The following is a 23916-nucleotide window of genomic DNA, read 5'->3' as shown; positions in this document are numbered from 1 at the left end:
TATTTGTTGAACGCCAATTCCTGTTTATTAAAACAAAAAATAAGGAAAGCAGCAAGCAAATGGATGTTGGTTTCCTGCTCTTGATATCTGCTCTTGCTCTGCGTGGCAGAGCAAGGCTGGTTTCAGCCATGATGTTGGGATTTGCTTTTAACCAAGCTCCTCATCAGACCCCACGGCAAACCTACGTGGCATGGATGTTGAGTAAGACAAAAACTGCCACTTGCTGCTGAGTGGAACAGATGAAATCGGACTGCTCTGTGAATTGCAAACACTTTTCAGGTCACCCACCCAAACCCCATTTCAGCAGACTCGCTCAGACCTCCCTCAACCGCGTGCATTTCATTGGTCTTGTTCTACTTCCCTCCTACACTCCCAGCTGCGCAGGCACTGAGCAGCAGCTCCAACATTCCTCAAATACCACAGAGAACCGTGAAAATGGCTTTCTGTGAAAATGGCTTTTTGTTCGTGGCCATCCTTGAAGCCGCAGCAAGAGGCTCCTGCCGCACAGCAGGACCACACCACTATCAGGCATCACGCAAACCCAGCACAGACAACGGGCCATCAAGAAGAAGGTCGGGGCCCAGCTTACACCGTGCTCTTTGCCATGGCTAAGCTGGTCCCACTGAGCAGGCTCTCCCAACAAGTCCACAAGACCAGCCCTGGAAGTATACAAGAAATGTGTAGACGTGGTACTTATGGACATGGTCAGTGGGCAATATTGGTGGTAGGCAGACAGTTGGACTGGATGATCTTAGAGGTCTTTTCCAACCTTCCATGATTCTAAGAGCTGACAGCCTCCAGCCAGAAGTGGGACATGGGAATGGGAACCTGGAGGCATCTCTCCATCTGTCCACAAGGAAACTGCTAGAAGGAAAATGCCATTTTACTGCCCAGGCTGTAACAGTGGTGTTATGTGGAAGGCAAATTCACAGCCCAGTAGAGCCGTCGGAATACACCAGTGAGCCAAAGCTCTGGCACAAACAAAGGACGGCTGCCTCCAGGACTATCCACCCAGCAGCTTTTCTGAGCCCAAAGTGCTCAAAGGCAACACAGTTTGTCACACCCTGGATGAAACATGCCCTATGACTAGTAGTTTGGCAAATCATTGTTTTTTCCGACTTTAAGCCTAAAAGACGAACAAAAAACTCACATACAAAGAAACCAACAGTACAACAATTATCACTATTAGTTTTGGGACAATTCACATTTCAAATTAAGAGAAATTAGCACTTCTACTGTAATACCTGTACCACTGCAGCCCATTTACTTCCCCAGATGAAACAGCAACTATGGTGCTTGCAACACTACTGGATGGAAAAAACACAGGCAAATATTTTTTTTTAATTATTATTTTAAATGACTACGAGGAAAACAGGCAAATAAAAATATGAGCAGAACTTCCCAACTTCCCATTGGCAACAGCTTCTCAAGACATAAGAGGCTCAACAGGATATTCTGCTATAACCACTTCTGGTGTAACACATGATCCATAGGACCTGAAGTGGCTGAGTACTGTTAAGGCTTCAGTGCCCTTATTGGATGGACAGACCCATTGGACCCTGAATGTTCTGAATCCATTTGGAAGAGACTAAGCCATCTCTGCTGCAGCATCCACCACTACCAATGGTCTTTTGTCCACTTTGCACACCTCCCCAGTTCTGGAAAACAGTCAGGAAGGGTTGAGACACTCCTCACCATCCTCATGGCTGTCTGCCATGACTCGATCGCATCTTCCTTGTGTCAAAGCGGGCTAAAAGCCAGACATGGGATTGCAGACGTGGCATAGTAACTGCCTCGCAAAAGAAGAAACCCCTCCTCAACCTCCTGGTTGAGCTTCTGCTCAGCTTGCCCAGGCTGCAGCTGGTCTTTGCTACCAGCGTAGCTCACAGACCACAAAGTCTCTTCAGCCAAGACCTTGCTCCCCCTAGCCTGCACCATTGCAGAGGGGTTCTTCCATGATGAATTTCAAGAGATTTCTTGCAGACAACTAAATTCAAGGCCAACATAGCTGCCTGCAACCATTAATTGTTGTAGATTTAAAAACTAAATTTCTGTGAAGAGGTATAGGATACATCGATGACTTTTGCACTACAACACGCAAAAATCACAGCCACATTAAGGTTGGAAAAGACATCTACGATCACCAAGTCCAACCCCAGCCCATCCCACCATGCTGCTGCCCACAGCGCCATGGCTCTCCAACACCTCAGGGATGGTGACCCCACCACCTCCCTGGCAGCCCGTGCCACTGCCTCACTGCTCTTTTGGAGAAGAAACTTTTCCTAACATTCAACATTCAGACTTGTGCTCCAGACCTCGCACAGCTCCATGCCTTTCTCTGGACACGCTCCAGTCCTCAATGTCTTTCTTGCAATGAGGGGCCCACAACTGAATCCAGCAGTTGATGTGCAGCCCCACCAGTGCTGAGCACAGAGGGACGAGCACCTCCGGCTCCTGCTGGCTGCACTGTTTGATGTTTGGATTTGTCTCCTGCCGGTTTTACAACCTAAAGCCTGTGTGACTTAACCAGGAAAGACTGGTGGAATGTAAGAAAAAAATTCATCTCCTGCCACGCATTGCAGAACAAGAAAAGGGCAATAAAAGTAGAACAGACCTCCAGATGAACATCCTGTAACATGGCAGCTCTTTTCACTCAGTTCTAAATCCACTTCCAATAAATAGAAGTTAAATTTTAGAAAAAGTTTGAGTGAGAACGTTCATATAGGGGGTTACATGGGCACAACTACAACCACTCCAGTATTTACTTCGGCTTTTAGCAGCACTCTTAGCACAGACACAAGTCCTCATTGTCCATACTGAGCAAAGTAACCCCCTCCCAAAAAACTCAAGCACCATGAATAGTGGAAAATTAAGCAAAATGTTGAGCTCCCACTGCTTTAATTAAGTAATATGTGAGCAGCAGCACAAGGCAAACCGCATGTCATGGAGCACTTGTATTTTTAACCTGACATCTCCACACTCTGTGTTTGCAAAAGGCAGTTAATGTGGGCTCTGATGGTTCTCCTCTTTTCATCCCCAAAAGAAAGAAGAAAAAAAAAAAATTCTCTTTTTCATTACTTCACAGCCCAGCCTGCCCTCCCCTGCTATTTACAGGTTATTTATACCTCAGGCACCAGGTTAGAGGAGGTTTAATTATTACTATTTTTTACTCTTTATCATTGCTATAGGAAAAGTACTACAGGACAAACCCCAACGCTGTGTGCCTCTGGCTGCTCAGCAGTCCAGCTCACACTGCAGCACTTGTGGGAAACCCCAAGGCCATGGACCGTCAGTAATCTTCCTACTGAATTTAACAGTTCCAACCGCCTCCATTAGCAAACAGCAGCAAGTACTTCATGATCAAGGTCTGCAGAGTGCAGAGTTGCTGGGCTGCAAATGCTGGAGCTGTAAGAGGGATCCTTTTCCTTCTTGGCCACGCTCTGAGGGCTGCAAGATGTGAGAGTGTGGGGTTCTTCCCCCACTGCAGTGTACTGTAATACAGCAGAATGACCAGGGCTGCTGAAGGCAGCTGGTGCCAAGCCATCCGCTCCAGTGGGAGCCAACCTGAGGCACCTGGGTGGGAAGCACAATGGGTGACAATGCTCAGGATGCTGACAGTCAGGGATGCAATGAGACTGACATACAGCAAAGAGGACATCTGTTGCTGTAGTTGGCCACGTGCCCTCCACCCCAGGGACTCATCCAGAGAATAGCCCAAAGCCAATGGAAAGCCACTTAGATCCCTCCTAACAGATGGAATAGAAACAAAAATCGAGCACTGGCCATCTTCCAAAGGAGAGAACAGCCATAAAGCACTCAGCAGAGGTTATGCAGCAAAGCAAATGGCAGCAGAGGTCCCCCCTGTGAGGTGCAGACCATTGCATGCCTTGTGCATGCTGTGTTCCATCAGCTGTGCTAGCAGAGGAGCCCAAACCTCCAATTGGGCCCAGAACCTATCCCTTTGAGAGGACCATCTGCCCTCAAAGCTGGGGTCTATGTGTTCCTGACAGCTTCTGTCCCTGACACCATGGGGAAAAAACTAGGAATTCAAACTGCAGTGCATGAGATGACCATGTCACTTTGCCCAGCCCCATACACTGCTAACAGCCATTGCTGCACGCTACCAACCAGAGCACTATGCAACACTATGCACAAATTTAACACCCTAAGCTCAGCTGAAGAATGCATAGCTAAAGAAGACAGCAAGAGACTTCCAGTTTTGTAAGACTTCAGTCCCCTTGAGTTGTTAGGATCAGCAGGCAGAGCCCACCACTGCCCCCAGCCAACCCTGCAGCTCAGGGCAGGCTGAGCACACAGCCCCCAGTGCCCAGCAGCCCACTGACTGGTGGCTGTGCTTATTCTGGCCATGAGTTCAGCCCCGTCAAAAATAACTGAAAAAATAAGATTCGCAGCGGAGCCCTAATGTGAGTCAAATACAAACTTGAACTTGGATTTCCCAAAACAAGTGGTAAATAAAGTAACAGGGAGAGTCATCTGTCCCTGCCTTTTTGTTTGAACACTGCCAGACTCAGAGAACCAATTCCAAAACACCAAAACCACCAAACTGGCAATTTCCACTGTGAGCCAGAGATGAATTACCCTGCATAGGGAACAGTGCAGCTGAGAGAGATGGGAAGAGAAGGCACGGATCCTACAGGGCAGAGAAATGCTCTGTTGCCTTGCAGACTTCATTTCTGCACTCTGGACCATCAGCTGTGCCCTGCAGCCACTGAGCTGTGAAGGACACCTCCAGTCCCACAGGTATCTCCGGGATCAGGCAGCAATACACGGTCAGACCCACCAAGCCAGCTCACACAGCGCAGCTCAGACGCTGAACAGATGTCAACTCTTCTTGCCACTCTGCACAATTACACTCACAACACCTCATTAGTAAGGTCCCAGCGTTCAGGCTCACATTCAGGGAACTGTTTAAGTATTTAATCACACTGCTAGGAGTCGAACTGAGTCAGACCTTTTTGGCTTTGCAGCAGCCCACCATATATCCCGGGGTTTTCCTTAATTCAGGACAGGCTTCTGGGAGTACCTCGTTTTTCGGTGTGGGATTTTGTTGCTGTTGATTTGTTAGCAGCTCTGGTGGTTTTTCCCACATTAGCTGGGTCCCTGGGCTGCCAGCTCCCAGCGGGGATAGTGGGAGCCCCAGCAGCAGCGTGGAGGCACAGGAGCAGCACGGTTCCCAGTCTGGGCAGCTGTACAAGAGAAGGACCTCACAGTACAGGAATGCAACAAATGTCTCCTCTCATTCCCCTTGCCCTTCAGCCACTCATGGATAGCAGATTTTGCTGGCAGCAGCAGCAATCTAACAACATCCAGCAACCTTCCAAACCGAAGTAAGGGAATGACTCACAGATGTATATAAACGTACACATAAAAACACACCAGGGTTTCTGTTCTTTGTGTGCTAACCAAGAAATCTCCCAGACGTTCCTGGCTTCCAACCCAGAGTAATGCAACACCAGGGAGGGGGGACACTCTAGTATATGCAGAAAGAAGAGATGAAGTTCCTGGAGACTGACCTCAGAAGCACAGCTTCCCAGCACACTAATGATGGCTGTAGGATGCAGCAGCAATGCCTCAAGCCATCGAGCTGCTGCTATTAGCACAGGCTGTGCCAGATCTGTGCTTCAGCCCAGCAAGCACACACAGAAGCCTCTAGAAGACACAACAGAGGAATCAACATCTGCCCAGAAAAGCCATCAGAGCCGGGCAGCACATCGCTTCACCACACAGCCAAAATTTCACACCTCCCCAGCTTCTGTAGAAATTCTCACTCCAGTGCAAAGCAGGTTCTGCCCCTTCCGTCCCAAGGCCCCTCTTTGTCTTGCTCGAGTTCTTTCCATCTCGCCCCAGTGCAGACAGAGCTTTCAAACATACAACACACTACACCTGGCCTTGAAAGTATTTCCAAGCAGACTTGGCTTGAAGGGAACAACTTCCATAAAGAAAGCCCAGGGAGTTTCCTAAGCATGGGATCAGGGCTGTGGCTGGCCTATGGGAGGGCTCAAATAAGGAATCAGTTGCAACTGTACCCCAATTTCTGAAGGGGTAGCTTGTTCCTACCTATACTAACTGAAACACCAGTTAATGCAGTTCAAGGTTAATTATAGTGTACAAGCCACTGGGAAGGCATGTTGATGTTTAGAAATATTCTTGGTACTGGTAACAAAAATCTGATAGATTTTGAAAGCCAGGATCTAAAGCTGCATGGTTCCACTGATTTTTCAATGAGCACATTGAGCACAGGCGCATAGCACGTTACCGAGGGTCCCCAAAATAGGGACACATAGTAAGCTCTCCACCTCTTTGCCAGCCTCCTGCAGGCAGGCTGCCTTGACCCCAAGCACAAAGCCTCACCTCAGGGACCCCTGATGCCCAGAGCAGGAGGGACAGGCAGACCCAAGTCAGCCCATGCTGTGCTTTACTTTCTGTAGCTGCAAATAAAAACTGAATTATTTGTTCTTGTTAGTCCGCATTATGAACAACATAAGAAAACAGGAAACAAACTGAATATTCTATTTCAGGCTTCTAATTAGGAAGAATTATAGCAGCAATAAGAAATTGCACAAAGCTAATCCTGGAGCAGAGGCAAATTCAGTCTTCACCAGCCGAGAATCTGCTCTGTGAACTGGAAATGGCAGGATGTTATGGGACATAATGACTGACCCTTCATGTGAAAACTTTGCCCAAATGCAGCAGTAGAGACTTTGTTCTCAAAGGTTTTCAGCTAACTTTCAGAGGTCACGATAAATAGGAATGCAGCGATTTGTGTCTCAAACCAGAACAACATCACAAAAGGACGCGTGTGAAGTAAGAGTGTTCTCCAAGATGAAACTCAAATTTAAAATTTAGTTTGGTTAAGAGATCTGTACCGAAGACACAGAGGAACTGTGAGAGAAACTTAAGAAAAGGCTAACAGGAGCAGGGAGCAATCATCCCCATGTCTCAGCTCTGGTGGGGCTTTACATCAGTGCTGTGCTCACTTCTGGGCCCCTCACTGCACGAAAGACTCTGATGCCCTGGATCATGTCCAGAGAAGGGCATGGAGCTGTGTGAGGTCTGGAGCACAGCGTGATGGGGAGCAGCTGAAGGAATGTGATGGGGCAGTGTGGAGAAGAGGAGCTCAGGGGAGACCTCACTGCTCTCTGTAACTGCCTGAAGGGAGGCTGTGGTGAGGTGGGGTCAGCCTCTGCTCCCAGGTAACAGCGATAGGATGAGAGGTAGTGGCATCAAGCTGAGCTGGCAAAGGTTCAGGTTGGATATCAGGAAAAATTTATTTCCAGAAGGAGCAGTGAGGCATTGGAAGGAGCTGCACAGGGAGGTGATGGGGTCACTGTCCCTAGAGCTGCTCAAGAACCACAGAGATGTGGCACTGAGGGACATGCATTGTTGGCATGGTGGGGGTGGGCAGCGGTTGGATTTGATCTGAGAGGTCTTCTCCAACCTTAATGATTCTACAGTTCTATAAATGGTTTTTCCAACAAGCAAAGCAGAAATGGAAACTTGACTATTCTGAAAGATTTTACCTCTAGAAAGAGGGGGGAAAATGTTTAGAAGTGTGAGAGATGCTCAGAGTTGAGCAGTCAATGGCATTTCATATTTTTGCATCAGTGGGAGACTCACTGGAACATCTAACCTCTATGTACATGTAATGCAAGCACTGCTGAAATGCACAGGAGATTTCTTTCACCTTCAGTGAGCTTCAGCTTACAGCTCACTGGCCTTCTGCCACCTCAAGGAAGTCATTCCATAGTTTACATTTCTCATTTATGTTTTCAAAGTTGTACAACTTTCCTCCCAGTGCAGAGCACAAGTAATGAAAGTAAGTCACTTCCACATATCAGAATGTCTTAAGCCTGCTTTCATTTTCAACTCAGACTTTCTCCTGTTGAAAGCACAGATATAAACACAATGCAACCCAGCTGCTGGAGGCACCCTTAGCACTCTCAGCACCCTGCAGGCTTCCCACCACACAGTCAGTTGGAGGGCAAGAAGCACATTCCAGCAAGAATAAGGGGAAGAGCCATCAGGCAAATGTGATGATGAGAGTACCTGGTGCTCCTGGAGTGATGCACTGTTCCTTGCCATCCAGTCATCTTCTAGCCTGGTTTCAACAAACCAAGCCTGCTCTTCAGCTGAGCAGCTATTGGTCTTTCAACAAAATCCCTATGGAGATGAGGCAACACCAACTGCCTCCTCAACATGTGCAGCATGTGAAGCCAGCTCAGCAGCTGCAGCACCAGCCAGACCCTGCCTCTCTAGCGGACCCAGGAAATCCCTGGCTGTCGCTGCAGGCTGAGTAGCACTGTCAGTGGTAAAACTGCACAGAGTTCACCTCCAACAAGTTGTTGCCTGCCTACATACTCAGGTGCAGAGAGACATGACAAAGAAACCTCAACAGGAAAGCTTCTTTTTTGGGAAACATAGCACAAATGCTGAGACACTTTCCAGTTCAGCAAGTCTAGAGGACTTTAATAACTCATATACACACTTGCTGTGCAGCAGCCTGCAAAATGCCACCACTTTAGACTTTTGGATAGCAGTCGTGGCACTGTGTACTAAACCTGTGCAGCAGAATGGAAAAGCTGCCCTGCAACCTGTCTCATCTCCTGGGAGGGTTTCTGCAAGCAACAGCTGCGCAGAGCTGGATGAAGCCATGACACATGTGCCCCATGGATGGCACAGCCTGCCCTGCAAGGTGAGAGCGGCCTTGCTCCCTCTCCCTCTGCCATATGGCTCACACCAACTGCCAAGTTTAAAGGTTTGGATCTCAACATAGAGCTTGCCTTGCACAAGCATTCCCAGCACTTACATTAAGATCAGTTTTCTCCCATTGCATATGCACATGGATTTCTTTCCACTCCAGCGATCTGTGATGCTCCCACTAGGAGTGGACAATACAAAATAAAAGGACAAACTTAAGCCCAGGCAAGGAAGGGAAAACTTCCCTGGTGCTCAGAGCAGATCAGGCTGACATACATGAGTGCATTTTACCAGGTATTAGACTTAAAAAACAGGAACAGCCAAAGTCAGCAGGATGTTTTCAAAGGAACTCAACTTCAGAATGGCTGTAGAGCAGCAGTTTTCATACTGTGATTAGTAGACACCTGGAAAGTATTTCCTGTGTGTTTGTGAAGGTAAGTCACAAGAAAAGCACATCTACTGTAAGTCCAGGTTGTTATGCAGGGCCCTGTGTTCTCACAGGAAAAGTGTGTTGGGTTTGCATTCAGCCCACAGAACACCATTTCCCTTTTGCTTGCCCTGGAAGTGCCAATATCAATACACCCATCAGACCCGCTGCTCACATCTGCATCTTTGTAATGCAATCCCTGGTACAACCTAAGCAGGCAGCAATAGCAATCTGTGCTTCTAGAAACTCCTAACTTCTGACAACACACCACCACAAGCCTATTCTTAGTGCCAGGCACCCAGATTAATGCTGGCATGGGCACACAGTAAACACTTTCCTGCTGGCTGCCTACAGACAAACAAGGCAAGTGCAGGGAATACAAAACCCCAGATTCAGTGCAGAGAAATAAAGTCAGAAACCAGTTTCTCAGCTGCTTTTCCAAAGGTATCCAAGCTGCTTGCATCAGCTCTGCTGCTCTGCTGCTGGAGGAGGCTGAAAGCACAGCTTAGAGGATGGCCATGGAGCACACGCTGCTCCTGGGCAGCTGCCTGCCAGATGGGGAGGAAATGAGAGCAGCTGAGGGGTGCAGGTCAGGGCAATCTGCCTTCACAGTAAGGCACGTGTGCTGCCTCTACAGTCTGTGGTACATTGCAAAGGAGCATACAGTAAAGGTACTGCAAGGAAAATAAAAATAAATCAAACATCCAACACAGCTCCAACTCACTGGTCTCCACATGGTAAGACAGAGAATGGCTGCACAGCTTTCCTCTCTGCTGCAGGGGTTTTATCCAGTCCCTGCTTCCAGGCACTCCGCTGACTCCAGAGGGCTCAGACCTCTGCCACGTCTTCACTGCCCTGTTGAGCTACACCTGATGCTCAGGATCTGATCTTCCCTCTGTGCTCATCTCTTGTACGGAGAGCAGACCCTCCTGTTCACAACCTGGTCCCCACCACCACCCAGCCATGCAGAGCTCCTACAACCAGTCAGCCAGGGCTACAGCCAGGGCACTTTGTTCCTATAATACCGCAGACGGGCAGAGCCAAAGCACCATCTCTCCGTGTGAACACACAAGATAATATTGACCATACACAGCATCTGAATGACATGCAGATGGCAGACTCCGAGCAAACAAAAGCACGGTGAGTTTTATTATCTTCTCACTTAGCACAGGCTTTGCCAACTTTTGGTCTCGTCAACATTAAGCTTGCAGTCATGACTAAGTTATTTTGGGCTGACAGTTTACTGAAGCCAGCATGGAGCCTGAAACTTGGTAATTTTGGCCTAACTTACTTTCTTAAGTAGCCAGTTACACTGGGAAACTGAGGTGCTCTGAACTGCATGGAACAGTGCAGGGCTTCAAAATAAATGGATTATGTCATATTTGCTGGCAAATGGCTAACAACCTTGTATATGCAATTAAGGAAGAGATTCAAAAAACAACTACTATAGCCAAGCTGGAAAAAAAAATATTCAGCCTTGGCATGTGAAAGAGTTTTGCTGGATGCCACCTGTGACTTCATCTGCCACATTTCAGATGAAGAAACAGCTGGGAAGGTGACACCTCCTATACTGACAGGCTTTGAATATGGAAACAAGCCAACCTGCCTACCTGTTGTAAACATGAAGTAGTCAACCTATCAGTTCAAATTTCTCTGGGGGACAGATTTTAGAGCTTCTCCACTGAGATGGTTGGGTGTCCCCATCCCAGAGGTGCACCAGGAAACCCAGCATCACAGAGGCCCCAAAAACCACAGCAAAGGCCTCTGTGCACTGAATTCAGCAGCTCTATCGCTCTGTTTTGCAGAGAGGGAAACAAAAGCAAAGAGATTAATGGATTTTCACAGGTCACAGAAGAGGAGTGGGTGTCAGGCTGGGAACGATAAACCGTGCCTGCCCTCCCTTCTGGGATACGCGCTGAAATAAACTACAGACGTTCTGCTGCTGCAGGGCTGTTTACTTAACACGTTCACAGAGTATTTGTCACACTTTGGTAGATCTGCAGCCATGGCAATCTCTAGAGCAACTTTTCTTCCATGTAGCTTTCAGGAAGCTCTCAGAGGCTCAAAAGCAAAGCCTCCCTTTCTGCTCGGGTGCCTTCATTACAGAGAAGAGCTGCAGTTCAGGGTTTACTTTTAAAAGCTGTGAAGCACTTGTACTTCAGGAAAAAAAACACATCTCCAGGATCAGACATACCTGTACACACTTAGGAAACAAGTGGATGAAGTCTAAGAGCTCTGAATTAAGGCAATATAACCAACAACTTCATCACATAATAGCTATGTGTAAGCAGAGCACTTTAAAATTCCAAGTACTCTGGGGCAGCTAAAACTTCTGAGCCCAAATCTCTTTCATTTGTCAGCTCTTATTTTGCTCACACGTGCAGGAATCCACGGGGCCTCCCCTATGAAGGAGGCCCAGGCACACATGCATGACACGTGGCTACTGCTTTGCAAACGCACATACCATGCTATGGGTTTCTGAGACAGAACATATTTTATCTGGGGAAAGAATGACTGCTCTCAAACTGACAGAAAAGCAGTGGTACGCTGATGGCTGGCTTAATAAAGAACGGAGAAAGACGCAAACCAAGTTCTCAGCATTTCCCTAATCTTGCACATTAAAAGGGATGCAGAGTAAAGCCAAAAAAGCTGTGCCTTTCTCATTGCCAGCTAAGGAAATGGGATTGTTAAGTGGCATTTAAAGAAACCGTGGGATCAATACCACAGAAACATTAAGGCTGGAAAAGACCACAAAGGTCACCTAGTCCAGCCATCAACCCATCACCACCGTGCCCCTCAGTGCCACGACACTACATGGAGCTCCACCACTCTCACTGTGGGTCTGTCCCCTACATGCTTCCAGGGAACTTTATGGAGAGCCAAACAAACATGGTAGGTGTACAAAGAGAAAAGCACGCATGCCCCATTTCTTTCAACTCATTAATCCTTAATCCTGGCCACAGAAGGAGCTTGAGAATAACTTTTCCTTCATCACACAGATGTAAATAAAGAAAGGAAATGAGCACTTAGTAGCAAGCAACAGATTACTGAGATTAAGTTTACTGGACAACTGCAAGTTCCATATTGCACACATTTATTTTGCAGAGCATGGTTTCCATCTGTGCCACCCCCAAGGGGACAGACTCACTATCAGATAGCACTACCACAGTTGCTGCCAGTGAACAAACTGCAAAGGCTGAGCCAAAATGTCATGCTGTCAGCATGAGACTCCCCCAGGCGTCAGACCCAGATGTTCTAACAGGGACACGTGCTGACCCAAAAGCCCTTGCTCATGGCATGATCCTCATCCAGCAGCATCCTTCCACCTGGGTGGGAGGATGGCTCCAGGGTATCCAGTAGATATTTAACCTACGATATGCCATGGGCAGAAAATCATTTACTGTCACTATTTCAGCATTGCCATTCAAGATACTTTTATGTTTGGTTGTTTTTCTTTTTTCCCCTCCTGACTTTCATCTGAAACTGGCTTAGGATCTTTAGCTGAAGCCTTTCAAGTAAGCCACCAAAAGCTGCATTTGAAATCCATAGGATGTGACATGCCATATCCTCTGCACATCACTCAGTGATGCGTCGTACAAGCAAGTGGCCACCAGGGGGATTCCTGAAATCGGTGATACAGAACCAATTGCTGATTTTCTTCATGGAAAAACTGAGCAACAAAGTCTGTCTCAGAGGAAACATCGTTCTGATCTCTCCTAAATATCTGCCAGCTCCTCGCTCAGCCGCTGCCTGGCAGGACCAAAGAGCAGATAACCGGGTGAGCTCTCACGCTTGTTGAGGATGCTCTCAGTTGCAGCCCTCGTTTCTCAGGCTCCAGTTGTTACCCAAGGCAGAGAGCAGAGACCTCGCAGACCGTTGCACCAAGAACATTTGTGCTAAAGCATTCCACTGACTAATTCAGACCATGTAACCTGATATAAGATCTAACAAGCTGAAATCTCAGTGTTTTGGCTACTTATTCGGTTTCTCCCAAATACGTTCCTAACCTTCCATACCAGAGCTCATAGTGCTCTTCAGCTCCATCTGGGCTGTCAGTTCAGGAGACCTAGAGGAAATAAATCTTTCTTGGTTCAGCAGATCTGGAAGAAATACGTCTCCCAGAGCAGAAAAAGCTGCAGTTTGGGTCGACACACTGTGGTCTCAAGCTACGTGCCCAAAAGCTGTCATGAGCAGATGTTTTTCTTTATCAGCAGGCTGCCCCATAAGCACAGTAAGCAGCTTGGCCACGCACCCTGCAGCAGCACCAGGAGCTGGGCAGTCAGGCAGGAGTTCAATTGCAGCAATGAACTCCCTTTTCCCTTTGAGTTCCCACTCTGCTGGAGAAGGAAGAAGTAATTGAGAGAGACTCGAACCACATTTTCCTCCAGCAAGCCTCCTCTGTGGTACACCTGTATCCACGTACACAGGATATGGGGAAAATTTCTTCTCTGAACAAGTGTCAATACATTGGAACGGGCTGCCCAGGAGGTGGTGGGGTCACCATCCCTGGAGGTGCTCCTGAACCATGGAGATGGAGCACTGAAGGACGTGGTCAGTGGGCTTGGTGAGGTGGGCTTGGGGATCTAAAGATCTTTTCCAGCTTTACCAACTTTATGATTGTATGTGAAGATAGGCTGGTCCAAAAAGACAGGTTGTGATGCTCGTACTAGGACCCCTCTGATAGCAGTCTGATTCTCACTCTGTGAGAGCTTCCTTCAAGGCTCAGGTATGAGGCAAAAAATCCTGGCAGCAGCCTTAGTTTGTGGGAAGAAGTCAGAGCAGAGTTCTGCCAGCAGACAGCTATGAGCTCACCAGTCTGAAATAACAACTCATTGACAAGACTTTGTGGAAGCAACAACTGACTTGTTTGTGTGAGAAATAAGGATGGGGGAGGGAAAGAAGAGAGCGCGTATGCTAAGAGTCATTAAAAGTGTAACATGAGCCCACTCTGTGGCTTAAAATGGTAATTTATACTTAAATCCTGATTTGCACTCATAATAAATTAAGAGAAAATATTTGAAAGCAGTGACATTTTCATATTCCAGTCACATACACAGTACTCATTTCAGATTGTTTTGAAAAATAAGCATAACCAAAGGCTCCATCAGCAAGCACTGGAGGAAAAAAATATTTGAAGAAGCAGAAGACCCAAAAGCAGTTATTACTCTCCACTAAGCTATTTAGAAGAGTCTGAGGAGGGTCCTCCAGAATCCTGAAGCCAGTCATCTATACAACTAAACAGCAGCCTCCTACTGAAGAAGCCATATATCATCTGGAACACACTGCATCCAGAAACTGCTTTGGGCCATGAGGTTTACTTGACAGTCACTAAGACTGATTTCAAAACCTGAAGGCTAACCTCCAAGCCAATCCAGCCACGGTAAAGAGGTCCCTGTCTATGCCCAAACAGAATGCACCTCCACCCACCCATGCAAGAAACCTCTTAACTCTGCAAAAGCAGCAGAATCCAGCAGAGACCTGAGTGCCAGAACTTTCACATCCCCTAGCCATTACTAGAAGTAATGGATAAACTGTACCATAACAGAGAATACAAGGACTGTGCTCCTGCTGACCACACACTCCTTTCCAAACCCAAATTCAATAAGGCTTGCTACAACCTTAAAACTCTCCATTCTTCCATCATAAATCTAATCCCCAGAGCTACTCACAATCCTACTTGTTACAAGAGACCAAACTCTAACATGAGACAGAACAACAGGCATCAATCCCAAATGGCATCTGCCTCCTCCCCAGCCCGACCTTCCCAGCGATACCCAGCGAGCCAATACCACTTTAACACCAAACACACTGCTGCTATCAGCAAGGGCCTCTCATCACCTACAGCTGTGACTTCTTGGGCCTTTCCCTCCCAAGTGCTAATTGGGGTCTCAACTCCAACCCCTTCTGATCGCTGCAGTTGAACAGCAGATGGAACCACCACAGTCTTTCAGGCCACCTTTCTAGCCAATTCTAGACAAGAATTAGGAACAGAATATTTCATTCTTCCTTATAGACGGCAGAACTCTTTCTAACCTCCCAGTGTGTAGAAATGAGACCCAGCAAGGCTTCTGTTTGTGTCTGGGAAGACAACACAAGCCTTGGCCCCAGCAGTGCCATTTCCACCCTGGCCCTCCATCCCCCAGCACAGAGGGGCTCTGGGGCACCAGCTATTTGAGTGCACTGACCTGTGCACATAACTGCTGTGCCTTTCACTTCCCTTCACAGCATTTTTGTCATTGTCTTTGCACATTACAGTGTCAGGCTACAGGAACAGAACCAATCATTTAAGAAGCATTTTTGAGAGCAAACGCACATTCTGCACTAATCCTCGAGGGGAGTTCATAGCATTAATACACATCTCAGTGCTGAATCTCCCACGTAGGGTACATGCAGCAAAACCTTGGGGCCCTGGGATCTCGCATCAGGCTCCTGGGACACTGCTAGCTCACCATGCCAGCCCAAGCCCTGAGCGTGCCCCTCCAGGGCTGTTTCTGCTGCAGCATTTATTTATCTTCCTGCACAGCACTGCAGCTGGGAGACAGATCTCCCCCCAAAAGTCACTTCCCTGCTGGCAGGCAGCAGGAGGAGGCAGCCAAGGACCACACTCCAGCGCTCATCAGGGAAACAGCTCACAGCTACAGCCAGAGTCAGTGCAGCTGAGGTCAGCACCCCACACCTGTGCTCCTCAGCTCTGCACCAAACAGATAAAAAATAAAATAATACAGTGGCTCCTCTCTGAAGAGTTTTCAATCTCAACTGGATGCATTTGTTTATTTTTGATGCAGAAGTGGCATAACATCCCAGCATCCCTCCATAAACTAAGTGCTGATAATTAAGGGAGGGAGAAGAGCTCTGCTGCTGCATCAGTAACATCAGCAGAACTTTGCATTTCACGTTCCTCTTTGACTCTCAACGCAACGAGAGGAACAAAGGACTTCTCACTGCTCCTTCTGGTTCTCTAAAACCCAAGCTCCCAAGCTGTTGTTGTCCCAGGGCCCTGCCATGAGGCTCCTTCTGGCCATCAGTCTGATTATGGGAGCTCTGATTTGTTTGGTTGAAGTCTCCTGGGGTATAATACATGCCTCTGAACCAACAAACAAGCAAAAAAATAAAAAAAATAAAAAAAATCAGTGTTTGCATTTGGCAGAGTTACACATTCAACTTCCATGTCATAATTAGCAGATCAAAGCACGAGCGCAGGAAAACAGCCTTTTCCTCCAGTTTTCCTAGGTACCTTCTAAGGACACAAATGCCTGAAAACACTGAGGAAATAACACAAGCTGCAGCTTTAAATTCCTGGGCTGCTCCCAGAGGCAACAGTGCTGTTATCTCATTTGGGAACAGCTGCTGAGCAAGCAGCCACACTGAGCTTCTGCTGTGCCACCAGCAGACAGCCACCTGCTGTCAGCTCCCACGCAGCCCACAGCTCACACCACCTCAGCTGCCAGTGGGCAAAATTCAGAGTAGAGCCACGCATTGCCTTGCCCTGCGGTGGGATCAAAGAGGAAAAACAAGTAAGCAGTCCTTTCCAAACGAAGGGGGAAGCCTGCAGCCTGGCTGAAAATATGCATAAATGAAAATCTTATTTTTCCGCCTCAGAGAAAAACCAATCCCTGCTGGAGCCGAAGCCTTTCAACACTGATGTGAAAGAGCTTATGTGAACCCAGCTGCAGCATTTGGGCTCCCCTACCTAAGCCCTAGGGAGCAGGTGGGACGGTTTCGAGTTTAATGCATTTTTTGGCCCAGATCAGGATCTGCTTTTGCTTAGGAAGAGATGTGCTATTCCTACCAGCACATACAGGCAACAAGAGTTCACAGTGAGCAACCGGTTTATTTCCACGTGTCACAACACAGGGACAAGAGGGGTAACACCAAAGCTGACACCTTCGGCAGTGCCAGCATTTGAAGAGACCCTGGAAAAGAACATGGTTTTGGCAAAACATGCTACAATCCCCCAAATAACATTCTGATTTTTCGTCCTGTTTCCCCTGTTACACATTAATAAGTGGGGAAGATATATTAACCACGTAAAAAACAGAATGTCACTCCTGAACAAGGTGTTATTTCCCAGCTTTTTGTTTGTCCCAAATAAATGATCACCCCTCTCAAAGGAACTGCACCAGCACAGCTCAAGCCCTCCTTACTCAGTCTCCAATACAACGTTAAGCCATTTGTTTATGTCTGTTATTATTTCTTCCTTTAGCCTGAGATCTTGATGCATGTGGGCCCCATTAGCTCTAATCCACCTTTGAAGATGAAGCTAAAAACGTCATCAGCCTAAGCTATGCTTCATTAAAATAAAGGAAATTAAATGCACTCCAATAGGTTGGAATAACACAAAGCCTGAGCTGTCACCCCAAGGAAGGACATTCCAGGTGCCAACACAAGCAGCCCCCTGTGCTCATCACAGCCCTGTCCCTACCCCAGGGCTCACACATCCCTCTTGAGATGCCCCACAGCACTGCCAGCGATGGGCAGCTCCCCGTGTTCTGCACACCATGTGTACCTCTGCTCTATTTTTACAGCATCCTGACCCCGAACATGAAGACTTTCAGTATCAAAGGACTCAGATAAACAGCTGCAGGTGTTGCAGTGCTTTATGTAAAAGATGAGGAATGCCCTTCAACCCACAGCTCAGTGTGCACACTGCAGCCAGCCAGGCAGGATACCGTGCCCCATAATTTGCTCCCTCTGTCCCCTGGGATCCTGGGCAGAAACAGACTAGAGGATTCTTTGAGGTCTTCTCACCCCTACTTTATACTTAATAAATATCAAATCAATTCTGAAAATTAGTTCTCCTTGACATCTGAAAGCATCCAAAAGCTTTTAGTAAGAAATAACATTTGACAACACCCTCTCTCCCATGCTGTTTCTTTGTAACAGCACAGTATCATACTGTTATCTCCTCTCTACACAAAAAAGCAGCATCACAAGGCACCTAGCAAACCATTCCCTAAGAAGGAGATAAATGGACAATAAGGTACAGCCATCTCAGATGGCAGCAGTCCAAATAAATGGTTGCATTTTGAAAGATACGAAACACACAGAATTACACAGAGCAATTTTAAACACGCCCCACAACATATAACATTAACTAGTTCCAGAGAGTGCTTACATGTTCTCATGGTATGATCACTCCCCAAGCACTCATTATGAAAGACCCCAACATTCACACTCTTGTCTTGTGAACCCCAGTACAAGACATGAGGCATGATGCTCTCCGACACAACAAAAGCGGCATCAGATCTGGCAATTTAAGAGCACAGCAGGCAAAGAGAAAAAGAGAAATTGCTGCTACCCAGCAAATGTTTGCCATCTCACAGCTCTGTGAAGAGTTCAGCTGCAGCAGAGCAGTTTAAGCCTTGCTGTGCAGACCTCTGTTAGGCACAGCCGTAATTTCGGCTTCCCATCAAATGCTTCTGCTGGAGGATTTCATGATGTCATTCCGTAAGTTTGCCAAGGCCTGGATAAGTGAGGCAGACCCAAAGGACAAAGTTACTGTGGATACTGGGATGGGATCATCGTTCAGCCTTCCACAATTTTCCATTTCTTACACATATTTACAGCACTGAAGTGTAAAAATGGCCTCAGTAAGGAGGAAGAATCAAGAAATGTCAATTAGGAATACTCTCTCTGGTCCTAACCAAGTCAAAACTCTGATGTAGGTTACCCAGCCTTTCTTCCCAGTTTTCCCAGCTAGGAAGTAAAGTATTTTACTCCTAGACTTTCTCTTGATGTTGTTACTTCAGTGCAAGGCCTGTGGAGGAGAGATTAGCACAGGATGTTGCACAACATGTTAGTCACTGGACTCACAGCTCCAAGGCTGTGCAGGTCCCATCCCACTCCATGTTAGTCTGTGATGAGAGCCAGCAAGACGCAGCCTCAGCACTCCCAACCAAGTGATGCTGGCTGTGAAGGTAGATGTGACCAACAGAAGCAAACCTGAAAGCCAGTGCCTCTCAGGGAGACCTAACACCCACCAAGGTTTCCAATGGTCTCTGCATCTTCCAGTAAGTATCTTCATGTGGAATTCCTCACATTTAAAAGTAAACTGTTGCAGAATAAGAAGACACTTAGATATGGTATCATGAGCTAGCTGTAGACTAATGATGTGTAATTATGAAAGTTATCATTATTACACTGATCTCATCAGCTTCTAATTTTGGCTACCACTCACTCTTCGGAGTCCAAGCCACACTCTCCCTGGAGCAGCGTTACAGCATCCCTGGTGACCCAACACCCCCACCTTCCACCCCCACCTCCCAGCTCACATTACCATTTCTGAAGCACAAGGACACTCCATTCTGCAGGACAGGCTCAGGCTTTCAACAGTAACCCAATTCCTGCTTCTCAGGGCCAACTCATTTACACAGGTACTTAATCCCCGGGGTGCTAAAAGATGAGACAGCAAACAGCCCCTCGCTAACAGGAACTTAAAGGTGAAATTACAGACAGCTTTCCCTGCTGCACCAACACCTCATCTGAGCATAAGGGAAGTGTAAGCCAGAGCAGTAACTGCTGAATACATGAACTTTTACTCTGCTCACTCCAGCCAAGATGGTCCTTATCTATCATAGAATGGCTTGGGCTGGAAGGGACCCCAAGGATCATCAAGTTCCAACCCCCAGTCACAGGCAGGACCACCAACCTCTAGATCTGATACTAGCCCAGGTTGTCCAGAGCCCTATCCAACCTGGCCTTGTACACCTCCAGGGATGGAGCATCCACAGCCTATAATTGAGTGGGTTTATTTCTTTGAAAGAAATCCATCTATACACTTGTTTAGAACAAGAAAAACAACCCCCAAAGTGGCCAGGGTTATTGCAAGCAAGGGTCCATTCCCAACAGGCCTCCCAATTCCTGGAGGGGGAAGGAAGGAAGCGTTTAACTGCAAGGACCCGGGTCACAGCGTGCCAGCTGGCCTCCAACCAAGCAGCCTGCTCAATTCATTACGGCGTATGCAGCCAGCAAGTCTTTCCCAGGCTGCTCACCACCACCACAAATCAGCATTAGGACCAAGGGGAAGAACGGAGTACAGGGCTGCCAGCAGTACAGCTTGTTAGGGACCAGGCTAACGAAGACTGGCACGTACTGACACACAAATTCCATGTCTGCTTCAAACTCATTCCTCATCTTCTGACCCATCTTCGCTGTCACTCAAAACTTCCACCTCAGAAATCTGAGGAATCCACTGCTGAATTTAAGCCCTCAAGCAATACAGAGCCCATATGGAAGTTAAAGAGATGATACATGTTTCTAATTTGCATTCTGAAGATCCACATTTGGGTACTTCCGAATGCTGATTTCAGAAGCTTTTAAGTATAAGATGAGTGGCAGCAAAGGAATTCAATAGCCACCACTCCACTGCCACTCAGCCCAAAGGCACAGCACAGGGACATGGGACATCTTGGAATCCAGCCACGGAAAGCACTCGCTCAGCTATGGAGGCCGGTGATCACAGAGGTCTTTTCCAACCTATGTTATATTTTATTTATCATTTCTTCTCAGTGGGCCCCCTCTCAGGGGGCTCTTCATGTCCCAGTATCCCCAAACCTACTGAGGAACTGCCACCTCTGCAGGTGCTGCTTCTCTGGTGCAGCTCCCCAGGGCTGCAGTGCCTTTTCAACTGCCGTGACATTTAGGCATTCTTGTTTTGAAAAGCTTGCCATTTTCAGCACAAGTTTTTCCAGGCTATCCATGCCTTGTGTCTGCACACAGTCCTCTTAAGAGTACCACCCCACTTGTTATGGAAACTGGCACATTTTTAAGTTATCTTGGGTCATAATCTCATAAACAATCCTCACAAACACTTTTACACTGCAGAGACAGTAAGTCAATTAAGCATAATGCAAGAAATACATTTTAAAAAAAGGGTTGTAGAGGCAATCAGTGCTCTGCAGGACTTTGAATAAACCAAAAACAAACCTTTATTCTGCACTTTTACAGCAAGAAGGATGCCAAGCTCCGCTCTGACCAACAGGTCCACACGTACAGCTCCTGCTGCATCCCACAAACACTGAGAGAGCACACCTTGCTCCAACACAGGTGTGCAGAGACCTGATGGCATCTACTCACACAGAATCATGATGGTTGGAGAAGACCTCTAAGACCCCCAACACCAACCCCAGCCCACCCCACCATGCCCACTGACCACGTCCCTCAGTGCCATGTCTCCATGGTTTTTGAACAGGCACGGTGCCTCCACCAGCACCTTGGGCAGCCTGGGCCAGCACCTCTTCGCTCTGAGGGCCTATGTGATGGGATGAGATCCAGAACAGCAGAACTCCTACGAGCCTGCACACTGGTAGGCACGGCACACACCCACTGCACCCACATCCGTGGCTGGGGCAGTGGGGAGGGCGCATAGCCCCAAATACCCCACGCACTGGGATACTTTCAGCAAACAGGACCGGGAGCTCATTAAGCTGCGGGTCAGGCCTTACATCCCCTTTTCCACGCGTATCAAGGTACCTATTTAAGGCAGGTCCCGTCGCTCTCACCATTAACATCTAGATAAGAGATTTTTTTCCCCCTCCGCAGACGGACTGCGCAGTCCTCATCGGCTCCAACCCTCCGCTCGCCGCACACCCGCGCTCCCAGATCCACTCGGGCAGGCATCCCCCAGCAGACAGCCCATGTCAGCGCCCCTTCTCGACGCCCACCCGCAGCGATCAGTGAGAGGCACAGCGCCCGATCCGCTCCTCCTCACTGCGTTTCGCGGCATCGGAGCGGCGCTCAGCCAGCGCGTGTTGCCCGGCTTCGCTCCATCCCCATCGCAGCAGCACCGCGCGGCCCCGGCTCCTTACCAGAGCGCGATCCTGCTCTTGGGGTAGCGCAGCCTCTCCACGCAGCCGAGGAAGTGTGGCAGCGCGCTGGCCGCGTTGCGGGCGATGATGGCCAGCAGCACGGTGGGCTTGCGCAGAGCCGACTCCGGCAGGGGCTGCGGCTGCAGCTCGGGACTCGGCGGCGGCGGCGGCGGCTCGGGGGGCAGGCTGGCCCCGCAGCCGCCCAGCAGGAGCAAGAGGAGGAGGAGGAGGAGAACGGGACAGGGGGCGCGGGGCGCTGCGCACGCAGCCATGATGGGCGCGGGGCGGCGATGCGGGGCCGCGGGGAGGGGCGGCGGCGGCGGCCCGGAGCCCCGCAGCCGGCCCTGTGGGCAGCGCGGCTCCCCCGGCTCCGCTCGGCGCGGCTCGGCCCGCCCCCACGGGCTGCGAGGCGGGGCCGGCGGCGGGCGGGCAGGCAGGTGGAGGCGGGGAGGGGTCCGCGCTACGCCTCGCGTGGCTTCCGCGCACCTGCGGGGCTGCTGAGGAATAGCCCGGTAGCCAAGCTGAGCCTCCCCTCGCGCGGCTGGATGCCACCGCCTCTCACCCTACCGCTGTTAGCTGCGGGCAGAGGCCGGCCCCAGCGTCACCGCAGCCTCCATTCAGGCAGCGGGAGAGCGATGAGTTCTCCCCTGAGCTCCTATCACAACTCCTGTAAAAGGTCTCCAGAGACGATGCAATGTGAGAACCTTCTGCAGTCTGTAAGCATCCACCGGAACAATTAAGGAGGACGCGTTCCTCCTGTTTGCCCTTCATGACATCTTTCTAATTGTTCCTCTAGAATGATACATTAATGAGGCTTTCCTTTCACACTCAGTTTGCCACACTTCACTGTGCTGCTCAGCTTCATTAACCACACAGAAGGAACAGCTTTGGCATCTGCACAAAGGGATTCGAGTCCCACAGGAGCCAGGCACACACAGTGCTGCTGCAGCCCTGGGACCCCTCAATGTGGAGGAATTGGGGACCAGTGCTGCTGTGTGACACACAGGGCTTGCACCCAGCTCTTCCCAGCGCACTGAGCCACGGCTGCTCCAGCTGGTCCACAGCGCCCTGTGTTGTTTCATAAGCCAGGACCCACTCTTGGAGATTCATGATCCTTTGAGGTCCCTTCCAACCCTGGGCATTCTGTGTGATTCTGTGGACGTTAGGAAAAATTGCTTTTCTGAAAGTGTGGTCAGTTGCTAGAATAGGCTGCCCAGAGAGGTGGTGGAATCACTGACCCTGGAGGTGTTCAAGGAATATTTAGATGCTATGTTGAGGGACAGGGTTTAGTGAGAACTATTGGTGATAGGTAGACAGTTGGACTGGATGATCTTGGAGGTCTTCTCCAACCTTGGTGATTCTGTGGTTCTGTGCTTCACTCTCACATACACAGGGACCAACCTCCCCTCCCCCCATTCGACCGTGCATTTCTTGCAAGGCCCTGTGTTGATTTGAGCATCCCCAGCTCAGTCCTGGTGTTTCCCTTAAGCAGTGCCGCCATCCGGCTGCTCCCAGGTCTGCCTTGTGTGCACCCTCAGCAAGCTTGCTGATGGTACCAAGCTGAGCAGTGCAGTTGATGCCACAGGACGAAGGGATGCCATCCAGAGGGACAGGCTTGAGAAATGTGCCCGTGTGAACCTAATGAGAGTCAACACAGCCATGTGCAAGGTGTTGGGGCAATCCCAGATACATAGATGGACTGGGAGGAGAACTGCCTGCGCAGAAGGACTTGAGGTATAACAGCACACCATTTGCTTTTGCTTTCGTTTCACAGAATCACAGAATGGCCAGAGTTGGAAGGGACCCCAAGGATGATGAATCTCCAACCCCCTGCCACATGCAGGGCCACCAACCTCCGCATTTCATACCAGCCCAGGCTGCCCAGGGCTCCATCCAACCTCCAGGAATGGACGGGGCATCCACAGCCTCTCTGGGCAGCTGTTCCAGCACCTCACCACTCTTGTA

The 23916-nt window shown here is 48.8% G+C and overlaps 1 protein-coding gene across 1 annotated transcript in view; it reads right to left on the bottom strand.

Moving 5' to 3' along the window:
* The window catches only part of COLGALT2 (collagen beta(1-O)galactosyltransferase 2), a 33196-nt gene extending 11118 nt beyond the window's left edge, over positions 1-22078 (bottom strand). Inside the window, exon 1 of the mRNA XM_042873926.1 lies at positions 21952-22078. The gene's annotated coding sequence lies outside the window, so the exon portion shown is untranslated. The remainder of the gene's footprint in view (positions 1-21951) is intronic.
* Between the last annotated feature and the right edge of the window lie 1838 nt (positions 22079-23916).

Source organism: Lagopus leucura, unplaced genomic scaffold (genome assembly GCF_019238085.1).
Source record: "Lagopus leucura isolate 7727_CA_CO unplaced genomic scaffold, USGS_WTPT01 Super-Scaffold_100009, whole genome shotgun sequence".
Taxonomy (NCBI): Eukaryota; Metazoa; Chordata; class Aves; order Galliformes; family Phasianidae; genus Lagopus; species Lagopus leucura.
This window is presented reverse-complemented; position numbering and strand designations above follow the sequence as displayed.